Genomic DNA, 25,391 nt, shown 5'->3' with positions numbered 1-25,391 from the left:
GACACTTCTTCCAGCTTCATTCCTTGCACCAGCTTTGATGCTTGCCAGGCCTTCACTGAGGTAATTCGCCCTCACTGAGGTAATTCAGCTCACTAATTTGACAGAAAGGCAGGCACTTTTTTGTTGAGTTATTTTTCTTCTAGCTCAGCAAGCCAAATTGAGCCCAGCAAGAGACCAACGAATGCCAAAACCAACATTAATGGCCAGAAATGGGTGGCTACCTCAATAGCAGAGAGCCATTACATTGCCTCAGCTGTATATCTGAAACGTACCTTAGCTTTAAACAGTTTAACTCTATTACCCAAGTAAAAATCACACTTAGCTTCATTTTGTGCCAAAAAAAAAAAAAAAAAAAAAAAAAAAAGCCTGAAAAGCTTACTTCTTCAACGAGCAGAGAGTAAAAAACAAAAGTTGCAGCTCCACCCCATGCTGGAGCCACTCCATTTTGTTTTCAAGTACTTTTAACGTGTGGGAAAGCTCTATATTGCCACTGCCTTCAAGCATTGAGGTGGGTGTGAAATTAGCTTGACCAAATGGGCTGTGTGAGATATTCAGTGTGCCTTGTGCTCCAAATTTCTTTAGGTGCTCTGGGAAACACACATTTTTGTTTAGGAAAATACACGGTTGTTATATTTTACTTCCAGCAACATGTTGTTCAGCACTGTCATTTTTTTATTCGGTATAGCACTTTTTCTGTCTTAAAAGACCATAGCGATTGGTATGGAACATATAATTATTCAGTCACTTGAGTAAAATATTAACATTGTGCACATACAGTTAAATAAACATTTTCACTTAAAAGGCTAAAAAAAAGTGAAAGCATCATAGACGGTGACTGTTTTGTGGTTACCATGTGCCTACCTCAAACAGAACTAACACCTATAATATTTATGTCAGTGAACAATACAGAAAAATAGTGGTGAAAAATCTCACATAAGCTGTGGGTGAGGTATAGATTCACCATCCTGCTGCAGTGATATAGCTCCCAAGATAAATAAGATCCAGTAAACTATGAACAACTTGGGGAGGGAAAAAACAGCAAATCGAGAGAATAAATGTTTGTTTGTACAAGCCCTGGAAGCAGGTAAACATCTTAAGCCCCTAGCCAGAAGGATTCAAGCCGGTGTGAACATATCTGCAGAGAATGGCTTATCAAATGTTTTCAGCAGGAAAAAAAATGCAGTATCTGAAAGTGAATCATAGAAGAGATTCAGATATTTCTGCTGTGTCACATGAGGTCAAGATGCTTAACATTCAGTGAGCTAGAAGACAACAACAAAACTTGAACTATCTTTTACCATGACTTGAGACAGAGCAGAGCCCAGCCCTGACAGCAGATGCACGAGAAACAGCTGTCAAAGACCAAACAAGCCTGAGCAGTTTCATCTCCTGGGATTATCAGTGTTACAAGGCTGCTTTTGGAAATAAAAAAGTGAAAGAAACTGAAAGCAATTTCTTTCCTGACCAAAGTTGTCTGAGTAGCAAAACCAGGAGAAATGCTAATCTCCCTAGCACACTGTATCTGCCACTCTATGAAGAATAAAGCAGTGTTTCTTTTAAAATGCTTGTCAGAAAAATAACCCTAAAAGAAAGGGAAGGGCATCTGATTTAAAAATTTAATTAATAAATCATTTTCTCTGCTGTTAAATCAATGAAAATAGAGGCGCAGAGTGAGTCAGAAATCTTCAATAAAACTGAAAGTTTTCTTTGAAGCCCTTGGGCAGTCTGGAGTCTGTACACAACAAAACTCAAGTTCCATATCTTGAATTTTCTTGTAATTTGAATTTTTGCCCTGTTTTGAACAGTTACTCATGGAACAGAAGTTCATAAAGCAGGTGGGCAAGCAAAGAGCACATGAATCATTAAAGAAGTATTGCAGAGATTCAAACAGCAAGGAATGGAAAAGCCATACAGCTAGCAGGGACATTAATGAGCTGACACAAAGGGGATTGCTACCCCAAAGGTTCTTGAGGAGTGAAAGTTCATATCCCATATATCCACCAAGCCCTTGAGAGCTGTGAACCTATACACCATAGAACAACAGGAGCATTTTTGTCTCTGGCAAGCTCTCTGATGGCACATTATTTCCTGAAGATAACTAAATTAAGTTTTCCTACAAGGACAGACTGAAGAAAATGGGTTTGCTCATCCTAAAAAGAAAAGGCTAAAAAGGGCTATCACTGCTGCCTTCAACTACTGAATAGGAGGGTGCAGAGAAGATGGAGAAAGACTCCTCAGAGGTGCCCACTGAAAGCACAGTGGGCAACATGGGAAATTCCTACTCAATACAAGGAAAAAAATATTACCATGATGGTGGTCAAATATTTGAAGAAAGGACCAGAGAAGCTGCAAAATCTCCAGCTAATAAGGCCCTGAGCAACCTGATCTATGTTGGCCCTGCTTGGAGAAAAGGGTTGGTCCACAGCCCTTCAAAGGTCTCTTCTAACACAACTTGTTGTGTGCTTCTGTCCCACCAAGGTGGGCAGAGGGTGGAATCAGTCTCCTCTCCTTCCCGCTGGTTTCTAGGATGGTACACATTTGGAAACCAGCTGTTTTGCAGCAGCTTTCTAAGAAGATATGTGTGATAAAAGGTTCCTAGTTTGTCAGAGCGCCTTCTTCAGAAGAGGGGGGAGATTTCACTGTGCCTTTCTGAACCTAATCGTACAGAGCTGAAATTTTGTATAGATTTTGTATAAAGAGAGATGTCTGGAGCAGCACCACCAGCACCAGGACTTTCAGTGGAGAAAAATCCTCAAGCCAATAAAGAGCCTACCTGATTCCCCATATATTAATGAGTAAAGTCAAGTCCAACTTGGCTAGGTTACACAACTAAATTGATTGAATCCTGGGACACTGTTTCTACCACGAGTCTTGCTGCAGAGAATTTCACCACTAGCTTGCCTCCCTGAAAATATAATTTCATGTCACGATTACCCTAAACAACTGTGATTTTGCAAAAGAAGCAATCCTGTTCCAATTCCTCAGCCACACTTTTTTTTAAACTTGTGCCAGCTTTGGCATTGGTCTGATCCTATGGTGAGCTGGCACAGGACCTATATTGTTGGTACTAGAATGAATATTTTCTTTGGCCATAAGTAGCTTGGCTCACTGCCAATTCAGATGAGCAGCAGAGCTGGTGCAGGAACAGGGGTAAGGAGAAGGCATCCACACATCCAGGGATCAGCCATGTGACAATTTGAAACACTGGCTTGTGACACAAATACTGCTCGGTGTCAAGAGAGGCAATTTCAAGAGAGGTCCCTGTAAGCAGTGCAGTGAGCCAGACATGCTGCAGAGCACAAGATGGAGCTGGCAGCCTGTTGCCAGCAACCTGCCTGGAACTGGCATTGAGAAGGAAAAACTGAGGCCACCGAGTCCATGGAGTCCTTTAGAGCAAACTGCTTTACTTTAGCAGTATTTGGGACCTATTCAGCCCTAGCTTTGTCCCTGTTACCTAGCACTTCAGAGGTTCCCAACAAGCCGTTGTACTTTTCATCTTAGTGCTAACTACCCACATCAATATCCTGCTCTAAATGATGCAAATGGGAGTTCCACTGCAGAGTTCAAGAGGGCAGGGATAGATGAATACAGGGACTTGTGGGAACACCAGGAGTCTGTCTGGCTTCTGGCACACAGCCCAGCAATTCATGAATTCAGAAGAGACCATTAGATCATTTAGCCTGACCTGCTGTATATCACAGGCCATTATATTTCACCATCTCATCCTTGCAACCAGGCCAACAAATATGTATCAGGTACAATAAACTGTTATTCCCTGCAATATTGCCAGCCTGAACAAATGCAATATTTTTTTCTGAAAGGATACCAAGTTGTGGCCAGTGTCCTACAGCCTGTGGTGGAAGACAGCTTTAAAAAACGAGGGATGAGGAAATATTCTGACCAGTGCAGGCTGGTAAAAGCTGCTGTTTACAAGACCAATATATTTGATTAACTTGGCACTTTATTACAAGGAAATATGAAGCCGCCAGTGGGAATGCTGAAATAAGTGTTTTCCAGAATCCATGTTATGGCTCATGATACAGCGTGTGGTGCCTGCTTAGATTAATTGCAATTTAATTCCAAATGCTTGATTAATATTGCAGTTCTGCGCAAGTAGTAGTGATGTATCGTGATGTATGGTGAACATAAAGCACAGACATCTATAGCACAGATGTCAGGATTAGCATGCTCCTTCTCCAACATCACCCCCAGCTCACTCACATCCTCATCTTCAGTCAAGATCCAATTACTGTTCCTCTGCCATCCCATGCCATAGCTCTCTAACACTGACACAAAGGACACTGCTTGAGTGCTCAGAGCATACTTGACACAAAATTTGCAGAATTCTTGGCTGTGTGAGAATGCCTGCGTTAAAACAAAAGACATGAGCATTTTTAGGGCATGAACCTTGCAACTGCGCACTGAAAGTCCATCTTAATCCCTCATTGTTTATCTTAATGTGCCTTCAAATAACAGAAAACCCCAAAGACAATGTTAGTGTAGCCATGAATGTATTTTGCTCATGTGTAAGATTGTGGCCATCAGCTGTACCATGTGACTTGTTGAGAATCAGTTCTCATATCTTGCCCCAAAGACTGTCTGGGAAGTATCTCACCTAACTTTAGAGATGTACAGCATAGATAGAAACAGCTGAATTTGTTTCAAGAGAAGAATCCTAGCCATGAGTGGAAATTGGGTTTTGCTTATCTCTAGACTTTCTCTTGGATTACTGGGTCCAGTTTCATTTTCCCCAGCACAGAAGACATTGATGTACTGGAAGGAGGCCAGGAAAGGCCATTAAGATTGTCAGGGCACATGACATTCCTGAGGGTGTTGGGTTTATTTGGTCTTAAGAAAAGAAGGTAAAGGAGAGATCTCACTGCTATCTGCTACACCCTGCTAATAGAGGATATAAACAAGATGCAGACAGATTCTTCTCAGAGATATGAAGGGATAGGGTGAGAGACAACAGTCAGAGCAGGAAATTTTGTCTTGGTATAAAGAAAAACAAATCACCACAAGCACTGTCAAAATACTGGAACAAGAAACTGGAGTGGCTCAGAAACCTTTTGCCTTGGAGATATTCAAATCTCATCTGAAGACATCCTGGGCAGGAGGTTGGACTAAATCTCCTTCTGATGAATACTCCAACCACAATTATTCTGTGATTTGTGAAAATATTTACAGATGTTCCAAACTGATCTTACATAAGGACTCGAGGCATTAGTCGTAAGGCATGATATATTGAAAAACATAAACAGAGCCCTTTTATTCACTTGCTTGTGACAATTACTACAACTTGCCGTTTCAATCTTTTCTCCATTCATGAGATTTTTTTAAAACTGAAAACTGAAAGAGCCGTACAATCCTACAGCTCAGGGATATGGTCCTTAAGAATCTAAAATATACTCCATAAATAATACATGGCAAGATCTACACCACTGCACCTACACAATGTATTCTGAATTAGTTTGCAGGCCACAACACGGGTGTACCCACCAGGGAGCTTTTGCTCATGGATCAGAGCAGTCAGTGCACTCACTTCATGTGTTCCTTCCAGTGACTTCCATTAAATGATTCCCACTCTGAACAAAATGGATCTCTGTTATTGCCAGTGGTTTGATAGCTGGTGTATGGTGCATTGGAAGTGTGCCTAAAAACTGGAGTTTATTTTAAATATTAGCCTCTTACTAAGGATATGAAGGCTCTATTTTTGGAGAAGCTCAACATTTACAATGCTGATGTGCAAACGTAGAGCAGTCAGTTAGTAGATCTTACATGTCCATTCAAGACCAGAGCTACTTTTATATGCCTTGTGTATTACTTTTTCTCAGTGAAGCTTTGAGGCAGAATAAGAATGGGAATATCACTTTACATGGAAAAAAAAATATGAAAAACAAATTAAAGATATCACATTCTGTTGAACATTCAGTATTCCCACTCATAAAACAAGACTATATACTATGTTCATAATAACTTGAAGCTAATGAAGCACAGCTGCTTTATATGCTTCAGAAGCAGATTAAGACACAACAGGATGTTCAGTAACTATGTTATAAAAACAAATTCCTTAAACTATCTATGTTAATCTACAGGAAAAAGAAAAAATAAGAAAAAGAAAGAAAAAAAAAAAACAAACTTCTGCATACGAAAGATGGCTCTGTGCTCAATCTATTCTTGTAGTTCCTCTGGATTAACACATTATCTTATGTCGGATTCAAAAAAGTAAAAGTGAGAATGGTGGCAATTAAACCTTGATCCAAATCTTGTCTTGAGCTGTCTGTATGAATGTGTGCTAAGCTTGAATTTGCATATTTTCTTATGTAAAATTTGCATCAAAGTGAAGAGAAGACATACTTCACCTACTACTATAGGAGCTACACAGAGCTATCAAAAATACTGACACCTATTTAAATTATGTTTGTATTTAGGTCAATGTTGAAAACTGAAGCTGTTTTATATATATATATATATATATATATATAAATATTTTGCCAAAGTTTTCCAAACACCTTTAATTTATATATCATTTTTCAGACATTAGTGCGGTGTCCAATATTACAACACATTTTAAAAAAAAGTTTGTTTTTTTAAAGCTAACACATCTGTATAGTTGAAGGAAATGAAAGTAATAGAAAGTTACACAATTTCTGTAAATATTAAGATGAAAGTGTTTGTATCTTTGTATTATCATTTCAAGCAGTCCTGGACTGTAGACATAATAGATCTGACATTTGAGTCTTGCTTTGACCTTTGCAGCTTAGAAACTTCTTTTGTTTAAATAATTCATGCTATTTTCCAATCACTTTTTAAATTGCCTTTATGCCAACACCTTTGATGTGCATCACCCCTTACTAAGATGAGGTCAAATCCTGCTCTAGCTCTTGCAGTGTAAATCTGGTTATTGACAATCTCATTTAAAGTTATTACAAATATTCATGGGTTCAATTTACCACAGAGCCTAGATTCTTAGATTATAGTCACTATCTCTTTTAAATACCACATCCTTAAGATCTGAGCAACCTAGAGATTTAATTGTATGTTGCACTTCACTGAAATGCTGAGGATTTTTTCCCTCCCCAACATAAGCAGAGCTTTATTTTAGTTTTTGGCTGGTTTTCCACTAATAATCCATACAGTTTGCAGTGGTATGCATGCTGATGGCAATGATGTAAATCTAGAGAAGATCCAGGGAAGTCACTGGAGAGATGTATATGCAAAAAAGACAAGAGAAAGCAGAAAGAGTCCCCCAGATGTAACATATCTGTAACGCTCACATGCACAAAGGCTGACCTATGACAATAATTTATGCATATTTAATGCAAGAGGCAGCTGCTTACTTACAAGACGTTTTTAGGGGTAATGAAGCAAGAGCCTTAGATCCTGCGGAGAGGTAAAGGTAGCAAGTGTTTTGTACACTGATACAACAAATAGAGCATCGTGATGATACAAAAAGCTCAGGATGAAAACTGTAAGGACTCTGGCTCATAATCAGAGGCAGATAGGGATGGAGTGGCTAGAGGAAGGACAGGTCTGTCCTAATTCTATAGGTTAATGCAGATGTAGTAGTGATTGTCAGAAACACCATGGGTATCTGCTGCTCAGGCCCCTCGCTTTACAGCTGAGCTTTAATGTAAACTCTATGTGGGGCTGAGGGCTGCACACTGTGTGCTCCATTCCTATGTCTGTCCCATTCAGCCATTCCTCCAGCATCTGCAACCTGGAGGTAGGAATCACGTCAGCATACTACCCACAGCTAAGGATCACGAATCAGAACTCCTGGATTGCTTTGATTCCCCAGGGAATGCAATGCAATCCTACAATCACCTTCCCATCATGACAATTTAATGGTTCACAGAAGTAAGTGCTCAGCTGACTACGCTCTTAAAGCAGCGTGGGTGCTCAGAGCAGACAGAAACAAAACTATTTCTGAGTTAGAAAAAAAGAAAAAAGGAATATTAAGAGAAAAAAATATATATTGCAAGAAAAAATAGGCAATTAAAAGTTATTTCTTAAATCTGACAAGCCTTTAACTTAGACAGCCTTGCCATAACAAAACCATGAAAGATACACAAAGTGAATACGGAACTTCTATCAGAGAGATAGGAGATTTCATTGAGAGAAAGCAAGAGCCAGCAGATGAATGAATCTTAATTCCATAGCATTTGTAAGGTCTTGAAAGTTTAACATACTTTATAAAAGCTAAATATTATTGCCACAATCAAGGGAGACAAATCCCATGTGTGTCTCCATTTATTGGAGTGGTCAGAAGGGTAATCAGGAAATTAATTTCTCAAATGTTAATAATGGGGAAATGGATTTTTTTCAAAATGTTTACAGGCGCAGATTTAATCTCAGCAGCAGTCACAATAACTCCTACATCCCCTTTTATTGCTCATCTTTTTCTTTCCCAAGCAGCATAACAGGCCTGGAAGTTATGTGGTTTGGAAGGATGAAACTGTCAGTGTAGGCTTCCTGGAAGTGCTCATTGCTCCAATTCCTTCTTCTCTAGCCCTCTTCACAGACCTACCAGTGGTAGCCTCTGCTATTCCTTGCAGGTTTGATGCTACATCATTTCCCTGTTGTGGTCCTCTCGGTGAAAATCTGCTCACCTTGTTCAGAGCAAATCTGGGATACAAATATGTTTATGCCTTATGGATCCAGGGCTGGTACTGACTGACTGATACATTGGTATAAAATCTATATACACTGATACATTATTGTAGAAGGCATTCAGAAGAAATAAACTTTAATATATAGGTTAAATAGCTAATAAAACTACATAGTATACATATATATGTGTGTGCAATATATCTGATTTGTATAGATCAGGAAATGACAAAGAAGTTCGTTGAACAGGCAAACAAAAAGACCTGTCTGTGCTTCAGTGAGATAAAATGAACTAATTTAATAATCAGTTAGGGAAAACAGCAACACAAAATAGTTACAATGGGAAGTTAGAATCAAGAGGAGAGGCAAGAATATCTGCTAAAATGTAATAACGTTTGTTCTTCCCAAAGTCCCATTCATCAAGACTTTTAATACAAAATAAGCATTAAATTTGTTTGGTGCCCCAGATGTTATACATTTTTGTGATTTTCTAACATGTCACCACCAAACAAAAAAACAACCAAAAAACAACCAATCAAACAAATAATAATAATAATAATAATAATAATAATAATAAAAGTTACTTTCATTATTAAAACTCTTAACCCTGAAATTAGAAGGTAAATGGGGTACCCATAAGTGGCCAAGAGGAAGGAGGAACATGGCTACATTACTACTGCAGGCTGGATTTCACCCCTAAAAATTCACACCCTACTGGGGCAGGCAGTTTCCTCTCTAAAAGCTTAGAAACCAGAACTGAAGTAAAACACTTCACACATTTACAATAATAGAGCATCAAAGAGTTCTGAGAATCTGACTCTTTTTTTTTTTTCACATGTAATGATGGCAATATTGTGACACTAACAGCTCCAATTTACTGTAATGGAATCCTCATGGTACATGTGGTGGAAGAACACAGCTGCAAACACTTTCATGGAGAGTGTTATGTGTTTCTTTATTATTTAGGTTGGTTTAATGGCTCAATCCTCTTTCAGATGAAGATAATGGGAAGAACTACATTTACTTGATGACTGTGCACCCAGGCATTATTGGAATCCATGATAAAAGGTATTATTAGTCACTTTTATTACTGATCAACATTTTCAAACGACAGCCTAGAGTAAGTTCCAAATCCATATTAGGGGGGGTTAAGTACATTTGGCCCAATTTGACATCATTTCCATTGATTTTTATACAAGCAATCATTAAATATTTAAATAATTGCTCCAAAATTTGATCAAAACCACAGAAGAGATCCAGTGTTGGATACAGAACTATGTGAGCAATCAGATATTAAGTTAGGCAGGATGTTCTTCAGCCACAAAGTTTGGTCCCAGTACAGGTCCCAGCTTCCCCCAAAATTATAGGATCATTTGAAGATTCAGAGAAGAGGCCTTATGGCATGAAGCTGTGAATGAAATTTAAATTGAAATAAGTCATACCATGTGTTTTATGTCATGCCAACCTTTAGTATCACTCCATAAAGCCAATCCTAACATAAATATGAATGTGTCAGCATTGCACAAGCACTGCCAAGTCATTTGCCCCTATCCAGATGCAGTTAGTGAAGGACTCTGCCACTGCCACTTCCCCCACACTAATCTGTGCCTTGGACCCGATGTGATATGCTGTTTGTACCCAACACTTCTCTACCAGCAATAGACGAAACAAAATGTCTCTAAAATAACAAGAGGTTCTCATGGAGCCCCAAAGATGACAGGGAAGAGAAGGTAAGAGACAGCTGAGAACTCGCAGTCCTCAAATGTAAAGACTGTAGGAAGCCAAGTCCATCCTGCCCTTTGCTTTGACAGAGGTAATCCTTACTGAACCCTTCTGCCACTTTGAACACAGGGGTGCCACTAATAATAGCTTTTAAGTCATTCCTTCTGTTAACTCTACTTTACAGTGCCTATTTATTGAATTACTGCCTATCCTTTTTTATATCTGTTTTCAAAACTGAGGAACACGGGGATAGGATTTGTCAAAGCAAAAATAGGTCATGGTTCAGTTGCCCCAGGCTACATTGCAAACCGAAAAAAAAAAAGGCTGCTAAGCTGCCTGTCACTAAAGTCATCCTAATCTAGGAGTACCACAAGTTAAGTACACTTCATATTACAAAAATTCACGTTCCTAAGAAAATATTTATTTGCTATTCCAATGCTAAGGCTGCTTATCGTCATAACCAAATTTTATTACCTGTCATCATACATCCAAGATTTCAAAGCATTTTTTTCCTTTAAATTACTTGGACGGCATAATGCTTTTTAAGTTCAAGAAGTTTGGGTAGTGTTTTCCAGAACATATCCAACCCTGACCACTCTTTCTTTCCCTCCTCTTCATTAATCAAACAAATACTCCACTTAGAAGCAGAAAGCAGCCTGCACACATTTTCCCCAGAGGAGATGGTTGCTATTGGCAGCCTACAAACAGGGAACCCATGTCAGCATCTTCTTGGTCCATGGACTGCTGTTGTCGAGGGTCCGTGCTTATACTTAGGGGAGAATGGAGAATTTGGTCTGCAGCAGGTTCTCCTCTTCCATTGCCTCCTAAACCCCTCTGCTCTCCCTTTGCAGTATCACTGGTGATACCATGAGGTTGCCTATTCTGATATCACAGACCTAAGCTACAGCTGATTTAGCAACTTAGGTGAAAGTTTTTCTCATCTTTCTGAACTGTTATACAAGCTGCTATTTAATGACCACTGGATGTTTTATCTCCAAAGCAATGTCTATAACTGCAAGTAGGGGATTTTGGTTATCTTAAAGAATTACTTATTTCTATTTACTTTTATGATTTCCAACCCTTGTAACACACACCTCACTTTTCAGCAAGCCTCTGGTATGTACTTTTATGTATATATAAAAAAAGCCTAAACAATCTGCAATGAATCCCACAAAGTTGACCAAAGTAGGCCTACCATGTCAACACATGATTTAGGACCTGCCTTGCTGCTAGCTTGCCAAGAACACTTACTATTATTTCTCCCAAAACATAGCTGCTGTCCACAGCCTGTTCCCCATATGCAGCAGAAAATGGCACATTTCTTCTCAAGCCCTGCAGATTAAAGACATCAGCAAGAACAGCCATGATGAGATTAGACATAAGGAGGAAATTCTTCATTCAGAAGGTGGTGAGGCCCTGGCACAGGCTGCCCAGAGAAGCTGTGGATGCCTCATCTCTGGAGGTGTTCAAGGCCAGGCTGGATGGGGCTTTGAGCAACCTGGTCTGGCGGGAGGTGTCCCTGCCCATGGCAGGGGGGATTGGAACTGGATGGGCTTTAAGGTCCCTTCCAACCCAAACCTTTCCATGATTACAAATTCAGTGGTATACACCGATTCTGGCAGCTGAGGGGCTCCTGAAGATGCTGCAGCACAAATTGGGCTCTCCCAGGTTCATTGCTCATGTCACAGGGAGCAGAGCTGAGCACTGCCTCGTGGGGCAAGTGGAGGTCGATCACTGCCAGCAGCGATGTTCTGACCCAGTACTGGTGGTGTGGATGCTGTAGCCCTCTGGCAGCAGATGTTTCTGTGGCACGATGAGAAGGATTAACTTTCACATTTTCCTCTGCACCTCCTTGAACTATGCCAGAGGTTATCTGCAGCTGACTCAGGGACACATCCTGGTGACTTGGTTCATGCTCACATCTCACCTCATCCTCTCTGTACAGCACATCCTTACTATGCTGCAGTGTTACAGGTCCTTGCATTACTGAGAAAGCAGAAAGAAACTGGGATTTAAATATGAAAAAAGAAAAAAAAAAAGAGAGAAAAAAAAAGAAAAAAAAAAGATGCAGAACACAGATCTGAGCTGCTTTTGACTCTCTTGTCTTCGACATTTAAGGCTTCAAAATAATTGTGTTTCTCATTTGTGCCTTATGGGATGTGTCACATAGCTGAAATTTAAGAAACAAATTCCACCCTGTAGATTTAGTGAGTGAATTGGTCTGTTTGGTAGTGACTTGGCAACAGCTCCTGCAACAAACATTACATCTACCCCAGGGGTGTCTTTTCTTCTCTGCTGAGAACTATCTTCTGACCGTTTGCTATCTTGTATCTTCTGTTTTCATGAGGAGCTTCGTCACTGCTGCTGGTGAACACACCAGCTTTGCAGTGCTGTATTCAGGCTTGGGGTGCAGTTCTGAAAATATCTTTTAAAACTGAGATAGATTTAATTAGTGTTGCTGAGCCCCCCACCCCAGCCTGAACTTCTGGGACATCAGACACATCACTACAAACAGCTTTAGCTAAGACCCCACGAGATCACAGCCACACAGTCAAACCCTAGTTTGGGTGGAAGGTTATTTTGTTGTTGTTGTTGTTTATAAAATGATACTGAAAGGAACAGAAAGCCAAAGGAGCCTGTCCTAGTAAAGATGGGTGGGTTTCCATTCACTGATAAATATTATGTTAAAGTATGTGAGATATGAATTTGAGTGTCCCCCTAGCAATACTGTACTGTTCTCTGTGGCTTTGCTATCAGTGAAGAACACTAATTGCTGAACAACACAAAGGTCCCTACACAGCTATCAGACGTTAATGACCTCAACTTACTACACTGTGCTAGAGCCGCACCACCGAGCTGCAGTGAAAGACCACACGCTCTTACTAATCCCCCTAGAAAAGTTGCAATCAAAGAAGACATGGCAGTCTCCATAGAAACTACTGAAAAATCTCCGTTGATATCACAAATAACCAAAAGGGTTCTGGCTGGAAATCCTGAGCTGCAGGTGGAGCCCCAATCCTCCCCACAACCCTGCTGAGGCCCAGAAGCCCACCTCAACCCCAGCCAGGCCGCAGCGATGCTGGTCCCCAGCTCCACCACAGCAACCCCACGGAGCTTCTGAGGAAAAGAGCAGCATCACAGGCAAACGTTATCAGGACAGGGAAAATGGAGCCCTGTGTGGTGGAACTGGGTCATTATGCGTGTCCTAAAGGAGGTGGAAGAGATGATACACAGCTCTCATCAGAGTGAAGATTTCAGGAGAGATAATGCCTGCTTGTCTACTTGTTTCTTCTGGAAAGAGAAAGCCAGCTGCATGACAGGAAAGGGGGACTTCTGTGGGGTTTGGTATGACCAGGAGAGATACCACAAGAGTCAGAGGGCAAAGATTGCTCTCTGTAGCAGCAGAAGAGGGCTCATGTTAGACGCAAATCAATAACACATGTGAATCTGACCAGGGAGCAAGGAGAGAGCAGGGAGCTTCACCAGGAGGTGAAGCTGAAGCTCCACACTCATCCTTTATGTCCTTCCTCTGGAAGACACTGAAGAAGAGAGGTCGGTCTGTATTTGTAAAACAAAGCACAAATGGTCAAATTCGTCAGACATGGAAGATGTTTAAAGGCAGAATACCAGCAGAGGTGTCTGGCTTGGAGAGATCTGCTTGGAGCTCTGTGCTGCTGAGCCTTCCTCTGGCACCCAACCCAACCTGGGCATCACTGCAGCACTCTGCAGTCAAATTCCATGCTGCTGGCAGGACAGAAACATCATTGGCATCTAATGCTTGCCTCCTAGGGCCATTTCACAGTCAGTCTTGTCCTGGAGAATTTTTTCTTGCCTATGGTCTTGGTCATTTTTACCTTTTAAACCTTTATGTCTTCATCTATGCTCCTCTGCTAACCTAAATGTATTTTTTCCTCTTGCTATTTACTGCCTTCAGGTTTTTCTAGAATGTTATTTTTTTCCCACCTGAAGCACCACCAAACCACATAAAATACGTTTTTAATCTTTCTTTTTTTTTTTTTTTTTTTCTGTAAAAATTCTTTCCAGCTCTTTCCTTTCTAATGACACTTTTCTCTGAAATCCCTCCAATTCATCCATGCCGGTCTGCCCTCAATAAACCCAAGCCAGAGATACTGTTCCACCTGTGCCATCTACAGCTGGATCATCACCTCCCTGGTAGATAATGTTTTTGCCTCCGTGTGTAGCCCCAAAATTACACTCTTTACTGCCAATACAAGCCCACGTCTAATTGGTTTCCCACTGCTATCTCTAGGGTTTTTTTTTCATTTCTAGTGCTCTCTAAGTATCTCTCTCCTGCAGAACAGCTGAGTCTCAGATTATTTTCCCCCAGATGTATGAGACTGCATTTTCCAAGCTGGATCTTTTCTGCTAATATTGCTCCCTATTTCTAACCTTTACCTCCCCTTCTGCCACTTCCACTCTTGTCAGTCTTCCCGGCTCCTTGCAAGACAGCATCCTCTGCTCATTTAGGGACACAGCATACCCTGAGCACAAAGCAAACCAAGGAACATACTGTGCCTTGAAGTTGACAATTTGTTCCCTTGTGAGAGGCATCTGTTAGCATGTATAGATAAACGGCAAATTATTTTTCCCTCCATGCTTGCTCCTTGTTTCTGGTTGTCATGCTACAGAGAAACAGAGGGCTAAAGCTGAGGGTCCCTCTCCCTCCTTGGTCCCCACGGCTGCTAACCCATCTGTGCAAAGGAAGCAGAGCTGTCCCACGGAAGCTCACCCTCCTCCTCCCATCTACAGATGCTCACCCGTGTAGTCTGCATGGGGGAGGAGATGATCTTCTCCCTTGTTAGTGTGCTGCTTATGGTTTCTTACAGCTTGCCAGGGAAGCAACACCACAAAAATAACCCAAACACACAGATCCCAGCCATCTCTCTCCAGGACTCTTTCCCATTTGTCATTTCTCCCTCTGTTTATCACCTTCCTTGCCAGTCTTAGGGAGTGTCACGGTGTGCACAGCCAAGAACTCCGAAATTTGCTTTTGCGGTTTGATGAATCAAAACCTCTCCTTTGTGAGACAGTTTTTTCTAGAAAGATTCACTATTCCTATACGATCTCCTACCAGATTAAATGAGGGTGCAAGTGTTTTCTAATCTTCATGTTGCTCTCTACCTCCCATTAGCACTCATGGTCAGTGCTTAGATAGTTTGGATGCACTGACTTCAAATGCTATTTGTATGTTTTCACTCTCTTACTCTGTATCTTCCCTAGGCAGGGAATAGAGATTTTTTTCTTAACAGTTGCTCTCAGGATGAACCAAGACAGCATTGTATTCAGAACAATACAAATAAAAATGCAGACAAGAAAAGTTATAAAGCTTAAATCCTCAAAGTGAAACATTAATTCTAAGCACCAGCTATTAAACTTTTATCTATTTTTTCCTGAAATCTCACATCATGCTAGTGTGCCAGCAGCCAACTATTGCCATGCTAGAACAACACACATAAGCAGCTTCGAGCTCTGCTGGCCTTTGTGAAGCTGTTGGGGGTATTTCTGAATTTTACCCAGAAAGGTTGGTGAAGAAATTGAGATTGATGTTTATTTTTGGTACCCAATGCCAGAGTCCTTGAACCTGATTCTGAAGGCTACAGGGTGTCTTCTCACTTATGGTTCCTACATGAGCTATGGCAAATCTCAGCTTCCACTATTAGCCCCGAGGCATTTGGTCAGGTTATATGAGAAGAGATGCCATGGAAGTCAGGTGTATCTCTGTGGGTGCTGCTGCCACTATTCTCAATGAGAAGGGAGCACAGGTCGGCTGCAGTGCTGGGACCAATGCCTACAAGTGAAAGGGAGAGGAGGGGAAGGGGCAAAGCCTGAAGAGAATGGAGGGAGGCATGGAAAAGGCTGAAGTCAAGAAACATGTTTGGGCAGAAAAACGCATCTCCATGGCCCTGCTGGCAGAGACCATGTGCATCCTTGTGGTTCTTCCTCTGAATTCCAGAATTCTCAGCTCCTTTTCCCAAACACAATGCTGCTCTGAAAAGAGAGCTAAAAGCATAAGACTCCTCTTATAAAGGCTACAGTTCTGAAGAGCAATAACAAGTTATTTCTGCAGCCAAACGTGATGGATGAATGCATCTTGCATCAGGTCCTTGGAACTGCCTTCCCAACCCCTGGGAAAAAAAGAGAACGTAAACTGCCAGCAAAACCCTCAGGTGTCAGATGTATGAGGATAATAAGTATGCTATTAATGCTCTAAGCAAACAGCATAAGATAAAATATCCCTTTTCTCATGACAGGAATGTGGAACAATATATATACATATATATATATATGTATATACATATATATACACACAGAAAATGTCAGGCACTGCTTTGTTTTGCTTTTATAAAAACAAAAAATGAGATGTAATTTTCAAAAGGGGAAAGTTAATGAAAACTGCAAACACCAATTGGAAAGTGAATGCAAGGAGAGAGAACAGTGGCAATTTCTCTCTTTTTCCTGATATCATGAAGGAAAAAATTAACAAAAGGTAGAAGCAAAATCTATGAGGTTGTCTTTGCTTATTTCTAGCTGAGTTATATCTGACATGCCCATTGAAAATCTATGTGCCTTAATGCTGGATCTGGGCAGAAATAAAAGGTTTGCATTCTGAAAAGAGGAAAGAGAGAAAGGTACTGGTACTAATTCAGATGTGAGATTGTGAATCAGGACAGGATTAATCTTACCAAATGTAGACATCTAAAGTGAGGAAGTGTCCAAGGCCATGCTTCAAAGTCACAATTCCTCTCATTCTGAAGTGCACATCTGAATCAAGGTGGATGGCTCTCACCTTGAAAATGTGTCATTCTGCATACTGACGGTGAAAAGAGTCCTATTGGATATGTCTGTCTATACTGCAGATTCAAGAGCTAGTCAGAATGAGTTTTAAAACCTATTTAATTCAATGACATGCAGTAAGTGGCACAGGGAGCCAGTGTGAGAGCCAGAAATTTGCCCCTGCATCATTCAGAGCCAGTCAGAGATGATCTGTCCCTTGACCAGCAGCCACTTATGGGGCAGGGCTGAGGACTATGGACATGAGGCAAGAACTGGCACAGATGGCAACTTAAGAATCGAGCAGGAGACTTTTTTCAGTCCCATATCCATGATAGCTGCAAGAAAGTAGAAAGAAGGGAAGAGGGAATGCACACACAAATGCTGTCTTTTGGCTCATTTAAGCAGGTAATGTATCAACCACATCATTAAATCCTGAGAACTTCTCAGGGACTCTAAGCTAGGAGACACGGTCCTTTGGATGCAGATATTACACACCCAGAACACTACCTGAACACTATTAATGGTGCTCTTATAGACCTCGCTCTTTCCCTCTCCCCAGGAACTCTGTGTGCAACTCTGAGCACTCAGTCTCACAAGGAACATAACAGAACTAGAGAGGGAAGATTCAGAGAAGTGCAGCAAAGCTGATGTGAGAAGAGGATGAAAATATTTGAACTGTGCATCTCTGCAGAGAAAGAAATAAGATACATGAAGAAATACATAAAACAATGGAAATACATAAAACTGAGTGGATAAGAGAGATCAGATCACTCTCTTCACCTTAATTCAAGTCTGAGATTATTGCTCAGATCCACTGCAAAAGTGGATCTAACTCATAGTAACTTTTTCCTTTCCCATTCCCATTCCCATTCCCATTCCTGTACTTCTTCCTTCCTGTGCCCTTCCCCTTCTCTTTCCCTCCTCCCTTCCTTGGTTAGCATTCTGCTGGACTGGGGAGCAGACCACCTGACTGCACAGCTACCCCAGATCAAACACTAACAGAACAGAGGACGGAAATGTGCGTTGGGTGTGGGCAGCCCCCCTGGCCCAGCAAGAGCACTCATTAAGGCTGGCTGAGTCAGTCACGGCATCCCATCTCAGTTTCTCCAGAACACAGCCAATGTTTTTAGCCAACATAAAATCCCCAGACTGGTTGGTTCTCAAAAAGGAATCAGACTTGGGAACATCTTCATCTTTCTGCTAGCAGACTGTGAATAACCACAACCCTCTGCTTGATTCCAGAAAGAGGAATATCCCAGAGAGGAGCCAATGCTCTGATTTCACAGTTTTAGGGAAGGGAACCCTCTGCCACTAATGTGGTTCTGCAAGGCAAAACTGTAAGCACCGGGGACAGAAAGCTTCAGTGGTAATACCAGTACTTTGCAAGTTCTCATGTTCCTCTGGAAACTTAAGAGAAATTAAAAAGTATATCCTTTTGGCTGTAGAATAAAGCTATTGTCAGACTCTTGTGACTCATATGAATCTATCGGAGGTACAGTCAATGCAACTGAAAGTGGATATTTTCAAAATTGAGGGGAAAAAAATTCTGCACAGAGAAGAATTGGATTGTGGAACTCGTTACAAGACACATTTGAGACCAAGATCTTGGCTCAATAAAAGAAAGCAAAGATTTTATTTAAAAGAAAAAAAGAAAAAAAAAAAACCTTCTGGAATGTTATTTGTTTTATTTTTTAAGTACAGAAATGAACTTCATAGGACATTGCATTGATTCAGCAGCTCCTGAATTCTTGTATGAGAGAACACTGCCAATAAGACAAATAAAATTCTTGTACAGAAGTACATCTTCTTGAGATCAGCAGGATAACTTTCAGTTTCCAAGAACAGGTTTACTCAGCAGTCTGTGTTCATACTGAAGAACAGCATAATCATCCTGCAGTCTTGTAAATGGCATCCCTCTTGCACCCAAACCATTAATAAAGAATAAAGCAAAATAATATGAAAGTTATTAGAAATTAAATATGAAATTGCAAATTAGGCAAGTCTTTTAAAAAGTCCTTATTCATTCATTTTATGTTGAAATGTCTAAACAATTCAATTAACCTCTTATATATTGTTATGCTCCTCATCACTCCAGATTTCCTATTTGCTTTGCTTTTCTCTGCAGTTGTCTTACCACTCTTTTAAATCTGTGCAAATTGTCTTACTTTTCACATTTATTTTTATTCACTTCACTTATTTCAAGAATTGTTGCTATGTTAACCATTACATTCCCTTCCACCTGTGATTTCTCTTTCTCAGGAGATAAATATTTTTTTCTTTATTTATTATAGTATATGATAGGTAATTTAGTTTTTCCAATGAAAGTTTGTTACTTCATATGTGAAAGATGTTTATTTTATGAACAGCAGGACCAAGGACTAAAAAGGCTAAAATGATCCTGCTCAAAATACCTGCATTGCTCAGTCCCACATTGTTGCACTGATTTTAATATATCTCCACTTGGGAAGAAAATGATGTGATAATTTAGTGCTACATCCCATATGCATTAACAAAGATTTCCTGAACATAAACTCAAGAGAACTAAAGAGAGAAAAAATTGAATAACTGGGATGGTGACTTTTAAGCAGGATAACACAGAGAAGTAGAAGGCAATTCAGTCTGGATGGACATACTAAATCATTATTCAATTGTCTGCGGGTCCACTGCCTTGTCTTCAGAGGAGTAAAAGAAAAACATGTTAAACGTACAAAGCTCAGGATTCTCACAAGAAGAAAACTGAACTGATCTGTAAGACCATTCAAGTCTCAGTAGTAAGGCAAATAATAAAAGATTATTTTTTTTCCTGCAAGTAAACCTTGAGCTGTGCAACTGAAAGAATCTGAAAGTTTTATGCCTTGTTGGGTACTCCACTGGAGTATCATGGAGATACCATCGGTGGATTAGTTTAACTCTCACCAGTAGGGTAGATTACTGGGGTTTGTTGAAGCAACCACTGAATGTAGAAAACTTTGAGTCAAAGAAATGGCTCAGTGAGAGGCACTTGAACAGCTTTTTCTGTTTAAACACTCCTTCCTTTACCCCCTACTTTTCCTTGGAAAGGTACATGGTGACAGTAACCTGGATATTCATGAATTCTGATTTACCAGAGAAAGGCATAACAAGCAGCAGTCTGGAAGGTGTAACTTCAGATCAACTTCTGAAGATCAAGTTGAGTTTACCACCTTCAAATCAGAAATCAGACATGCATTTAACCAAGAAAGTAATTAACCAAGAAAGTGATGATGCAGACTACTGTGGAAATTGCTGATTCTCCCTGCTTTGATGTATTGAAGCCAGGGCTGAATGCCTTTTTGGCAAACAGCTTTATCCAAACATAAACACAACTGGGCTTGGTAAAGGGCACTGTATAAAATGCAATTGCTTGTGATATATGGGCCATCAGACCAGATGAGCTAATCATCCCTTGTGGCATTCTGTTTTATAAATCTATTAACTAGAATTTGGGGTATACAGAACAGAGAGACAGGAGGAGAAACTATGATTGAGTTTGTATAATCAGTGCCCATGGACTCAATCATGTTCCTTTTGGAATTGTTGCCAAAAATCCCATTGTACAGGTAGTGCTTGCTACAAATCATGAAAGGAAAAGGCCTTTATAAACGGGGAGGCTGAGAGAGGAGAAGAAGCATTTGTTAGGTGCTGAATCTACAAATATTTAGGACCTTCTTTCTCTTTTGGGTTTAGAGAATTTAAATTCAATGGCAGTTGCCCCAATGGAAACAGAGACCTTTGCAATGACCTGTTGAGAAATAATAAATATATCAATAATCCAACAAATTGAACTTTGCCAAATTTAAACCCACTTTCCAATTTCTGTCCTATTTCTACCAAAACCAAACAACCTGAAATCTGACATGCCTCATCTTATGATACAGAATATTTTATTTGGAAAGATTAACCTAAGCAACAGGAAATTGCTCTCAGACAGAGGAACAGCATAGCAGACCTGTCAATTACTCTTACTGTAAAATTTGTATTTTTTAAATGTCCTAACATTTCCTTTAATGCCAGCTCTCAGAATGAATTTATCTCAACTATCTGAACTATAATTTTCCTGTAGGGCTTAAAATGCAACAGACTTAAAGAAACAGCCCACTGGCCTGGGCACCTGTGAAAAACCCTGACTATAAAAAGGTTTTAATTTAGACAGAGACATTACTAAACTGAAAGCAGCAGCCAAGTCCCGGATGTTTAGAGCTCTCATGTAAATATAATCATTTCTGTGTCATATAGTATTATTATCTAATAATCTCCAAAATACAGACTGTGTCTTCCTGCGTGATGTCCTTGTCTCTAAATTGAAGAGACATGGATTTGATGGATGAACCACCAATTGGATAAGGAAATGGCTGGATGCTCACACTCAAAATGTTGCGGCCAATGTTTCAATGTCCAGGTGGAGATCAGTACCCACCACAGTGGGGTGTTCCTCAGGGGTCAGTATTTGGACTGGAGCTGTTTGAGATCTTTGTCAGTGACATGGGTGGGGAGACCGAGCGCACCCTCAGCAGGTTTGCCAATAACACCAAGCTGTGTGGTGTGGCTGACATGCTGGAGGGAACAGATGGCATCCAGAGGAGCCTGGACAGGCCTGAGAGGTGGGCCTGTGCAAACCTCATGAGGTTCAAGTCCAAATGCAAAGTCCTGCACCTTGGGCAATCCCAAGAACACATACAAACTGGGCAGAGAATGGATTGAGAGCAGGCCTGAGGAGAGGGACCTGGGGGCATTGGTGGATGAGAAGCTCAGCATGAATCAGCAATGTGCACTTGCAGCCCAGAAAGCCAACTGTATCCTGAGCTGCATCAAAAGCAGCGTGGTGAGCAGGCTGAGGGAGGGGATTGTCCCACTCTGCTCTGCTCTCCTGAGACCCCACCTGGAGCCCTGCATCCAGGTCTGGGACCTCCAGCACAAAAAGGACGTGGAAATATTAAAACAAGTCCAGAGGAGGGCCATGAGGATGATCAGAAGGCTGGAGCACCTCTCCCATGCTGAAGCACAGGCTGAGGAAGTTGGCGTTGTTCAGCCTGGAGAAGAGAAGGTTCCAGAGAGACCTCATTGCAGCCTTCCAGTGCCTAAACGGGGCCTACAGGAAAGCTCAAGAGGGACTCTTTGTCAGGGGTGCAGTGATAGGACAAGGGGGGATGGCTTTAAACTAAAACCACAGGCTGCAGCTCCAGCCCAGGCCCTGCTCCTGCTGGGGCTCTCCATGGTTCGCAGCCTCCTCCAGGCCACATCCACCTGCTCCACCAGGGGCTCCTCCATGGGCTGCAGCATGGAGATCTGCTCCATGTGGGACCCATGGGCTGCAGGGGGACAGCCTGCTCCACCAGGGGACTCTCCTCAGGCCGGAGGGGAACTTGTGCTGCGTGCCTGGAGCACCTCCTGCCCTCCTGCTGCACTCACCTTGAGGGCTGCAGGGCTGCTTCTCACTCAGCTCTCACCCCTCTCTCCCAGCTGCTGTAGCACAGCAGGAATTTTTTTTCCCCTTCCTTATCGCTGCTCTCCCAGAGACCCACCCAAAATCGCTCATGGCTCAGCTCTGGCCAGCAGAGGGTCCCTTTTGGAGTCATCTGGAGTTGGCTCTGATCTGATATGGGGCAGCTGCTGGGCTCTGCTCACAGAGGCCACCCCTGCAGCCCCCCCACTACAAAAACCTTGCCATGTAAACTCAATGCACCCAGCCACCAAATTTCACAGATTTTGCAGGCATCTTTGACAGGTCAACACTTAGATCTGGAAAAAATGGTCTGTGGTAGGGAAATAGCCCTTAACTATAAAACTCCTGGCTCCTGTTCGCAAAAGAAAGAACGGGGCCGATTTATCCCAGTCTCTCGGAGTTTTGTTTCACCCATACCTATCTAGCCCTGTAACAATATGGTATTGCTATTGCTAGTAACAGGCCATTACCTCTGTATTGAGTTTTCAAGACCTCAGGACTTAGCCTCGTCACTAGCTCTTACTAAACTTTTCTTGACTTGCCTGGAGTTTTGTTTTAACTTGTTTTAGCTATCACAGCACTTTACTTAATTGGCCCGGTGTCTATGGATTGTTTCTTTTATTTACATTTATCTTTGTATGGTACAGCTATAATTTTATACAGACAGAAATAACAAGCATTTATTCTGTGTAGAGTGGAATATTTATGACCAACACAATGATGTGGTATAGAGAAATATAAGTCTGGCACAACAGCAAAGGTCTTGAGAAGTGGAGATAGAAGACATTAATTAAAGGAAATGTAGACCTATAGCTGGACAAATCTACTTCTAGGAGTAACTAAAAGAACAGTAATAAAAAAAATAATGCCTAACATACATAAAAGAGACCAAATATAGTAAATTTAGATGTAACCTGAAGCTGCAGACCAATGAAGAAAGAGTAAAGGTAAAAAGAAAAGAAAGAGTAAAGTGCACTAGCAAACATAAAAATAGCCCCAAGTGGATCTTGGAGGGAGGAAGAAGAAGCCATCAACACAAGCATCATATTTCTCCCGGCAAACAACTGCAGATGCTGATGATTTGTCAAAAGATCTCTCTCACACACACACCACTACCAGAATGAGGCTACCAGCCCTAAGACCCAAAGAAATGGTAGAAGACCAAGTGTTACACCAAGGAAAGGGGTAGAAAACAAGAACTTTATGCATAACTATTTTATTTATCTGAAAAAGTAAATCTAGCCTAATAATGATTACACTCATGATTTCAGTTATACTAACAAAAAGTTCTTGGCTTTACTTACACATAATATGTGCTTTCTTTTTTCCCATAAACAAGATTTTGAGTCCAGGAACCCAAACAGCAGTGATTGCTGTCCTCCAGCCCCTCCTTTAGGAGAAAGCACATATTAGGAATCTAAAATCTCTATCACACAGGCCCATGAAGGCTAAAGAATTGAGCCTATATAATAGGTTGGCAGGGTTGCTTGAGGTATCCTGCTATTCTTAGCAATAGAAGTAAGACTGAAGAGATTAATCAGATCAACTATTTCAACATTAATACTCAGTAACAAATGACTTTTGCCAACAGATCATGATTTATCATCTTATGGATTTTATACCTAAAGGCAAAGTCCTTTCACACCCTTGACCAGGAGGACTAATGGACAGAACATCTCTGTGAGGAACAAAGCAATGTATCATGTCAAGTTCCCATCTCTGTTATTTGCTCTTTTTCTCTAATGAGCAACCCCCAAAGTCTAGACCTTACCCAGATGTTATAGTACTGACCATCTTGTTGCTAAAATGGAGAGAAATAATGTCATTCCTGTTATCCCACGTTTCCTTTTGCATTGGGTAATTTCTAAATTCTTTCCTTCCTTCATTGTGATAAACAAATGCTATGGCACAAGGTGAAACCACACAGTTCTCTTTCTCCAGCCAGAGGCAGACAGCCTATCTCACCAAGCGCAGCAGCTCATGACAGCTCTTTCGTTCAGATCTGAAGGGAAACAAAGCAAGTTTCATGTCTAATCTTTAATTTCCCCTATGAAAACCTGAATAGAAATGCATGTCTGGCACAAATGCAAGAGTGATTCTGTAGATGAACCCCCTCACAAAAAACACTGGCCATCATCACTGAATCACTAAATCTCGGTCAGGAGATAAATAGCCATATAATTGTGATCTCAAGAAGCTCCTATTTACTTTGCAGCACAGGTGAACTGGGAACTGGAAAAATAGCACAATTATCTTCAGCAGAAAAATCTCAAGTAGTGCGCAAACGTTACTGGATGAAATCCCACAGTGTGCTCATCAGATAGATGCTATCCACCTCCTATGGCAGACTGGAAAATAGCACACAGCAGTTTTCTGCTTTGCTGAGGTCTCAGAATAAGTCAGCAGTGGAGCTGAGAACTGAAACAAGGACTTACAGGCACCTGTTCCAGCCACTGAAATGCCAGGAATAAGGATGAAAGTTTCAGAGTTAGGCCATGACCACAAAGATAACAGCAGACCAGTTTTCCTGCTGGTGTGAGCATGCAGGCATGTGTGTAATAGTAATATACAGAATCCCCCACATTTCAGAACAAACTTTCAGCTTGGAAGAAGTTAGATGTGTGCAAACAGGCTCAAAGCATCCATCCATCTACAGTGCAAGTCGCTTCCTCAGACTTGTAATTAAATGTATTCGTCTTCCAAGAGAAACACCATGGCAGGTTCCTCTCTGGTGTTTGTGAGAAAAGAATTAATTCACAGAATTGATACTCTTCTGTTTTTTTAAAAAAAATAAATTTTAATA

General features: G+C 41.0%; 1 protein-coding gene across 13 annotated transcripts in view; it reads right to left on the bottom strand.

Moving 5' to 3' along the window:
• Positions 1 to 25,391, bottom strand: part of DLG2 (discs large MAGUK scaffold protein 2) — a 1,031,289-nt gene that overhangs the window by 944,630 nt on the left and 61,268 nt on the right. The window lies entirely within an intron of this gene.

This window comes from Anas platyrhynchos, chromosome 1, assembly GCF_047663525.1.
Source record: "Anas platyrhynchos isolate ZD024472 breed Pekin duck chromosome 1, IASCAAS_PekinDuck_T2T, whole genome shotgun sequence".
NCBI classification, from domain to species: domain Eukaryota; kingdom Metazoa; phylum Chordata; class Aves; order Anseriformes; family Anatidae; genus Anas; species Anas platyrhynchos.
Note: the sequence above shows the minus strand (reverse complement) of the source record. Positions and strands in the feature narration are given on the sequence as shown.